This window comes from Octopus bimaculoides, chromosome 11, assembly GCF_046866305.1.
Source record: "Octopus bimaculoides isolate indiv1 chromosome 11, ASM4686630v1, whole genome shotgun sequence".
NCBI lineage: Eukaryota > Metazoa > Mollusca > Cephalopoda > Octopoda > Octopodidae > Octopus > Octopus bimaculoides.
Genome location: NC_142938.1, coordinates 77,335,633 through 77,344,836, shown reverse-complemented (window position 1 = coordinate 77,344,836; position 9,204 = coordinate 77,335,633).

The following is a 9,204-nucleotide window of genomic DNA, read 5'->3' as shown; positions in this document are numbered from 1 at the left end:
GGTTGTGGTTGGACGGAAGGCCTTCTTCAAACCGGCATACATCCCACGGGTGTCGTCACTGTCAGCAGCTGATACTCTGACAGATTTCCTGCCAATACCTATTTGCACAGCGTCTGACAGTCAGTTGAGTTTTATTTCTTGCCTTTCTGAGTTCTTCGAGTGACTTTGTTGATGAATCACTCTTATATTGCATCAGAGCTGCGCGTTTTGCTTCGATAACTGGTTCCAGCTCTGAGAGCGAGCGCAACACTGAACCAATCTGGGTTTTGCCTTTCACTCATGCCGAAAATATCTATTGACAATCTGCTGTCTATAGCGGAGCTCACCAAGGTTATTGACTCCCTAGCCAGTAGCGAGGCTCCGGGAAAAGACGGCATCCCCTCAGAGATCATCAAAGCCGGCAAAAACACCGCTCTGCTTCGGCACCTTCATGAGCTTCTGTGTCAGTGCTGGGAAGAGGGTACAGTCCCTCAAGATATGCGGGATGCTAACATCATTACGCTTTACAAAAACAAAGGTGACCGTGGTGATTGTAACAATTACGTGGAATATCTCTTCTCAGCACTGTTGGAAATAACTTTGCTCGCGTTATTCTATCCAGGCTACAACTGCTTGCTTCTCGAATTTATCCAGAATCTCAGTGTGGCTTTAGAAGAAGCAGATCAACTATTGACATAATATTCTCCATACGCCAACTTCAGGAGCGGTCTAGAGAGCAGAAAATGCCATTATATATGGGCTTCATTGATCTGACAAAGGCCTTTGACTTGGTAAGTAGAAAAGGCCTCTTCATCCTGCTTCAAAAAATCGGATGTCCACCAAAGCTGCTGAGGATCATCAAATCTTTCCATGATGATATGCAAGGCACCATACAGCACAATGGTTCAACATCAGCCGCCTTCCAAGTAAAAAACGGGGTAAAGCAAGGCTGTGTCCTTGCTCCTACATTATTTGGCATCTTCTTCTCGGTGCTGCTGTCACGTGCCTTCGAGACATTAAATGATGGAGTGTTTCTACACAGTAGAAGTGACGGGAAACTGTTCAATTTCTCGCGTCTGCGTGCCAAGACCAAAATCAGAAGCGTCCTGATCAAGGAGATGCTCTTCGCTGCTGCTGCTGCTGCTCTGGTGTCACACACAGAAGCCCTGCAAAGGCTCATCAACTGCTTTGAGAAAGCATGTAGCGACTTTGGCTTAGTTATCAGCCTCAAGAAGACCAGCATCATGGGTCAGGCTACATCGGACATCCCAAACATACATATATATCTTTTAAATTTGTTTATTGGAAACTTTTTCAATATGCAAATGAAGCTCGTAGTCCATTATGCCCACCATAGTCTAATGATGATAACTCGTGAACTAGATTCTTGAGGTTGCATAAACCTGTAGAATAAATACAATAATAATAATAATAATAATAATAATAATAATAATAATAATAATAATAATAATAATCATTGGATGAAATATGAAATTTATAAACATTTAATGCATCGCTACGCGCGTTTCCACAACTCACGTGTCTCTTAAGATCACAGTCCATATTCTTGAGATGATTTCAGTGTAGTCCGTAGTATCCATGCGCATCTGGTTGATCATTTCATGGATTCATTTCTTCAGGCGATATAACATTAACGGATGTAAAAGAGAGGGATGCTTATCCCTTTTGACCAGTATGAAGGCTGATTGAGTGATGTGTGTATTTGGTGGGGAGGAGGGGAAGGTGATGGAAAGAGACGACGAAGGAATGGTAGTTATGTGGGGATCCATATGATCACACCACCACACACACCTCCATCCCCATGTAACTACATTCGGTAAAAAAGCAAAATTAAAATATAGAATTTAAAGAGGTGACAAGCTGTTGGTTTTAAGATTAAACTTTATTGTTTCGTGAAATACAATGGGTTTATGTTTAACGCGTTTGAGCTTTACCTTTGGTTTGTTTCAGTCGTCGGACTGCGGCCAAGCAGGAGCACCGCCTTCAAGGGTTTTCTATCGAACACATACGAGTTATTTCTTTACTACCCACAAGGGGCTACACACGGAGGGGACAAACAAGGGCAGACAAACGGTACAAGCCTTTTAGTCAGGTTTTGTGTTTGTATTTGTGTATGGATGTTTGTTTATATATATATATGTGTGTGTGTGTGTGTGTGTGTGTGTGTGTGTGTGTGTGTGTGTTTACATGTGTGAAATGCGAGGTGTGTATTTGTTTGAATGAGGCCTGTGTCTATGTGCATGTCGATTTGTTCGACGGAAACCGTTCAAAGCGGTGCTCCAGCATGGTCGCTGTCAAATGGCTGAAATAAGTAAAAAAAAAATAAGAGAAATATTTCTAGTAGCAAGGGCAATAACTCGAGTTTGAGTGACAATGGCTCGGAAGACTTATTTACCTTGCACAAAGAAATGCTTTTTCACATTCGCAAAAATGTGTTCACGAATAAAGGTGCTTAATTTATCGACCCCGAAATGATGAAAGGCAAAATTAGCCCCGGTGGCACTTGAGTACAGAACATAAATTCGGAAAAAATGCCGCTATGCAGTTTTGTCTGGCACGGTAACGATTCTGCTGGCCGCCGACTTGGCAATGTGAAATGTAAACCACCGAGTCATAAATCAGAGAGAGAGAGAGAGAGAGAGAGAGAGAGAGAGAGAGGGAGAGAGAGAGAGGGAGAGAGAGAGAGAGAGAGAGAGAGAGAGAGAGAGAGGGAGAGGGAGGAGAAAGAGAGAGAGAGAAAGAGAGGTGGGGCGGAATTTTCATGTTCAATCCGTGTATATTTCGTCTAGTTAGTGATATCAGGTCACGTGATTTCTCCATGGAGTTCTCAACAATGTATACTGAGGATTGACTCGGCACAACATAAACTGAAATATCTACCGATTTCCTGCGGCACGAACACACTCTGCTCATTAACCTATCATCCCTGACATCTATCAATGGACGATAGAAAGTCTTTTTCACATGTCACTCTGGTTATGCATATACACCTTTCTAATTAGCTAGCTAGAGAGCCAGATAGGTAGCTATCTTATATCATTATATAGATTTATATGTTAGAACAGGTTACGGGTTCAAAGCGACGAAAATATTTTGACAAATTAAATTCAACTGATGAAGTGAATCTAACGGTTTTTGTGTGCTTTTAAATGGCTTATAAACACTTTCCACACTGCAATTATTTTTCTTTCAGCACACGACCTCAGGTCAAGTCACTTGCTATGCAAGTACGTCTCCGTAATCCCAGGTCAAGTCACTTACTATGCAAGTACTATTTCAGTTCATGTTGTGCCGGGTCAATCCTCAGTACACTTTGTTGAAAACCCCATGGAGAAATCACGTGACCTGATATCACTAACTAGACGAAATATACATGGATTGAACATGAAAATTCCGCCCCACCTCTCCGTAATATGTAAAAAAAAATTGCAAAATCTCTAGTTAAGTTTCACTTCACATCACTCTTTTCTAACAACAAATTATACGAAGAGAAATAAATCTAACATTTCTTAAATTCGAGTTACCTACCCTCATCGGTTTCAGTAAAATGTATAAAACAAACTCAATGTTATTCTTTCCGTCTTCCTTCTTGATGCTGTAACAACTGCACGAAATGATTAACAATTGTTTTATATCAGGACATTATATTAACCACTACAAGTCTGGTATTGAGGATACTCTCTATACATATTTATTTTCTTGCACACGATTCTAGATTCTAAAGGATGCAAATGCTAAAATAGTAAAGACTGGTGGAGCCGTCTTTAGCGATCAATAATCGGGGGAAGTTTCGGGTTTTATGCTCATTGCAATGTTGTAAATTATATCGAAGCTGTATATCATTTTATTTTAAACAAAACTGTTCACTTTTTATTGAAAAGAAAGGAGTATGGCACTTAGTCAAGTCCATGCTTAAAACAAATGAAATGTTTTCAAAATAGCAATAAAATAAATCAATGGAGGAAAGAAAGGAACAGCATAAATACGTCATTTGCACAGACACGCCATACTCAGGGAAGGGGTTAGAGCGTTCGGCTAGCTAGATCTTTCAAGATAGATTTTAAAATATGATCTTCAGATTATATCGTACTTTTACAATATTTGATGTCGAATGGTGAGGAACGATAATGTACTCGGATTTTTGCCAAAGAAATTCCATTGAAAAGAAAAACAAAAATTGATTCTCTACTGGTGATTAATGTAGCGAGCCCAGCTCTTGATAAACCTACTCGTCCGCAGATATAGCAGCTCAAACTTCTCCTATTCACTTCACTAGCGGTTGCCTTTTCCAACAATTCGTTTGAGTTTAGCATGAAATATGCGTGCTTTTAATTTTTTCATGTGTCTTGGAAAAAAACCATTCCTTCCTTTACTTGTTTCTTCCAAAGTTGGCGATGGCATCTTGCCTCAACTTGCCCCTGGATCATGTCAATAGAGTGGAGAGGGACAATGAGGTGTCGAACAAGCGTTATTAGATATAACGCTCGAATTTGGTACCTTTTCATACAGACCTTACCACAAACCAAATGAAATGCTGTCGTACATTAACACAACCTCCTGTCACCCACCTACAGTGTTTAAAAACCTGATGAAGGGTATCTCTAGGAGGATTTCGAGCCTATCCTCAAAAAGAGAGATATTTTCGATTGCTGCGGCTCCTATTAGAACATGGCTTTGGCAGCCGGCGGGACCACATCTTTATACTGGGACCTAACACCCACCGAAGAATGGGCCACCGTAATGTTATTTCGTTTGCTCCAACCTCCTCACTCAATGTCAAAACCTGCAAAGGAAGTATCTTCCTTAGATTAGTGCACAAGCATTTCACGCAATCTCTTAGTTACGAGTGATTATTTAACATGCACAACTTAAGGGCTTCATTCGGCTGTGCACCTAGTGTTAAAATGATTTCAGTGAACCCCGCTCTAAACCCCGCACAGAGGCAAGATGCTCCTACAGGTTGAACAGAGAATGCCCAGTGGCCGGTGAGTGCAACTCCAGGGCCGTGATCTATGAGGCGGAAGTGGTGCCCACCAGGAATATCAACAAGGACGGCGATAGCAGCAGCGACAACAGCAACAGCAACAGAACCACCAACACGGAAATCGTACAAAAAATGGCCATTTCGGACACAACTGGAACCGGTCAAAGACATAACTCCATGTCACCCAGAAAGTTTTCTTGCTTCAAAGAATTTCGTTACAGAGTTCTTTTTCACAACTCTGCTGAGCAAGACAGTATTCTTACCACCATCAGTAAAAACGTTAACTGCCCATGTGCCTATGTGCCTCCGGCCTGCACGTCTGATGAGTCGCCTATATTGCCAAGAACAATAATAGACGTGAAACCAATGGCAATATATATATATATATATATATATATATATATATATATATATATATATATATATATATATATATAAATTTACATAACAACAAAAGCAGGTGTAGGACGCACAAGAAAAATGGAACCTACGTGTCGAGCCTACGATCTTCGACAGAAAGGAATAAGAGGAAAAAGAGAACGAAAAAAGCAGGGAGAGAAAAACTGTGTAGAATTTAGCGGTCCAACATGACGGGATGACTAGACAGGAAGAGGTTGAATGAAAGGGAGATAATAAAAAAGGCTGAATGAAAGAGTGATAATAATGGTGATCCCAACGAATTAAGGTGCGCAAGCGTGTGTGTGTATGTGAGAATGGTGTGTGTGAATGTGTATGTGCGAACGGGGGCGAGTGAGTCTGACGTGTATGCATGTGTGTGTATGTGTGTGTGTGCGTAACGTATGTATGTGTGTGTTGTGTGTAGCAGTTGATGTGTGCTTTTTCAAGTGGTGTGTGCACATGTGTGTGTGTGACCAAATAGTGTGCATGTGTAGGCGAAAGTTATCTTTATCTATGTGTGTTGTGTGTGTTTATGCGTGTTGCGTGTGTGTATATATATTGTCTGTGTTCCAGCATAATATGCTTGTCTGGGTGTGGGAGTGTGCATGAGGGTATGTGGTAGTGTACTGAGTTAAACAGTGTGTTTGGCTGCTCGTATAGTGGTATGTGTAGTGACACAATAGAAGATTGTGTGGAGTAGGTGGATAATGGTGTGCTTTGCAAAGAAGTGGTCGGTGCTAGTGTATGTGGAGTGGGAAGGTGTGGGAAAGTGTTTTGGGTGTGTGTGTTTAATGGTGTGTGAAGTGAATGGTGAGTTGAACAGTGTGCATGGGTATTTTTATAGTGGTGTGCATGTGTGGTGAGGGTACCGAAGTAGGTGGTATGCTTATGTGTAGGTGGACGGGAAGTTGAATGTGGGAAATGGGTTGGAATCCACGTGGGGTTGGTGTCAGATGAAAGGAGAAGGTGAGTTGAGCCCATATGGCGCAAAGGAGCGAAGAGAGAAGATTAATTATTGTTCACTATGAAGGCGGGAGTCCGGGTGGACCCTGTACAGAGGAAGTGGTGAGCTGGCAGTGCCGTTAGCACGCCGGGCAAGATGCTTAGCCGCATTTCGTTCTAAGTTCAAATTCGTCTGATGTCGACTTTGCCTTTCATCCTCTTGGGATCGATAAAATAAGTACCAGTGGAGTACTGGTGTCGATATAATTGACTTAACCCTCCCCCAAAATTGCTGGCTTGAGCCAAAATTTGAAACCAGAAAGAAGTGTGAAATTATCAAAACGTGGCCTTATTTGGTATTGAATCTCACTGTGTTAGCTAAAAGTACCAAAATAAATGAAAATATAAATAAATAAAAAGTGAAGTAAATAGAAGATTCAGCTAGGAGTCCATTGCTAGCCGTATTCTTCTTTATTCCAAAGGACTTTTGGTCCTGTCACTGACTCAGTCCGACAGCTAGCCGGTTAGCACCTAGTGAAATGCAGTGCTAATCAGGCCTTGACCGGAAGTTCTATCAGTCTTGATTCTGTGTTGTCAGGTGCATGAAGAGGAGTAACGTGAAATAAAGCACTTTGCTGGAGAACACAAGACGCCTCCCGCATCAGGAACCGAACCCACGACTGGATGATGGCATATCCAGTCATTAAGGTGCGTGGCTTAACCAGTGGGTTCACCACGCGCTTTAATGACCAACATTATGAAAATCTAAATCAGTATTTGTCGAATATTTTTTTGTTGGTGGCGCCTCCAAATCTCGTCTTAATTCTAAATAAAGTTTATCTTATTTTGCCAAGGTTGCAGTTTAATAATAAATCTGAAAATGAGATAGTTACCCTCATGTGCACAGATGCAGGCAACCCTATTAGGAAAAGAAGAAAACACAGGAAGAAATAATTTCTCTTAGAATCAGGTTTGAATGCTGAACTATGATATCCCCACAAAATATTTCGTATGGCATCGTACCTTTTTGGGTCAGATCTCTTAACCTAAGCCTACTAATGTTATTATTATCTGTTTCTCTTTTTGTCGTGCTCTTTTGGGAGATCAGTGAAAACGGAGGAGGAGGAGGAAGAGGAGGAGGAGGAGGAAGAGGAGGAGGAGGAAATGATGATGATGATGATGATGATGATGATGGTAGCGGAGATGATGATGATGATGATGATGATGACTACGATGTTAATGACGATGATGATGATGATGATGATGATGATGAAGATGATGATGATGATGATGATGATGATGATGATGATGATGATGATAATGGTGGTGGTGGTGGTGGTGGTGGTGATGAGCTTAACGAGGAATCTTGACTAAATTTACAGTGAAATACACCAACGTAAATAATTAAGATGCTTTTGGTAACTTGTAAGAGAAGCTGTTTGTATTTGGGTGTCGTTCATAACATTCAATTATGTGAAGGTAACGGGCATAACATCCATCAGTACAATAGCCGACACTGACGACACATTAGTTGCCTTACATATTGACCAGCTTCCCAAAGCTATGTCATGCGTTAATGTAGCAGCAGAGAAAGAAAGCTATTTTTTTTTTTTTTAGTTTTTGAAAACGAGATACATGCAAACATGTGCATGTTACTTGCTTTGTTAAGCGTCTCAAGAAAACGTGGTAAACATCTCGAAACCTTTTTTGGATATCTTCAAAAATTTGAAACTTTATACCTTATAGTAAGAAACATGTATCTAAAAACAAGCAGAAGGAATTGTTAATTATGAATTAGATATTACGTAAAGAGATCTGTAAACATTTTTTAGTATGTAAAAATTCTTTTTTTTACCGAGTGTTAGCGATCTGGTGACGAACTGGTAGATTTAAACGGCTATCTTTTATTTTAACCTAATAGTCTCGTTTTGTTTTCATTTAAAGGACGCATACAAATTTCAATAAAAATATTGTTATTTACTCTTTCATGAAGCGTAATTTTCTTATTGTAAATTATCAGCTTACAATTTCTACGCTTAATTTTACATTATTTTGTTTGGCAATGTCTGGAATAATAATAGTAATAATAATAATAGTAATCCTTTCTACTGGAAGCAAAAAGCGTCAAATTTGTGGGGAGGGGACTAGTCGCTTACATCGAACCGGGTGTTTCATTGGTACTTAATTTATCGACCCCAAAAGGATGAAAGGCAAAGTCGACCTGGGCAGAATTTGAACATGGAACATAGCGACAGGCGAAATACTGCTTAGTATTTCGTCCAGCGTGCTAACGCTTCTGCCAGCTCACCGCCTTAACAACAACGACAACAACAACAACAATAATAATAAGGCGCTGAATAACAACATGGATGTGCTACACCGAGCTCTCCATTCGAATAACATCAGTGGAATGAGATAAAGGAACCTGTGGAAGACTTGAAGGAAGCGGCCTTTTAACGATAATAATAATTTAAAAAAACGAAATTTTACTGCAATACAAAGCACAGTTACTCCTATGCAATATGTCTCAGTGAAACATGTGCGAAACACGCGAAATCAACATCGGCAAATTTACAAATTATAAATTATAAATGAAACAAAACAGTAAGTACATAAATTGATTAATTACGCATACACTCGAATGTCTACACAATAATATATACATTTTAATACCCATAGGACTACACATATATCCCAATGTTTACACAACTACGTGAAATTTACAGGACACACATACACGCATATGAAATCACGTGTCACAAACGAAGCAAAAAAAAAACAAAAACAAAACAAAATTTATATTTTTCGAACTAACACAGACAGAGTGAACAATTCCTAAGTTTAAAAACACCACAAAAAAGTATGCTCGGAGATAAATC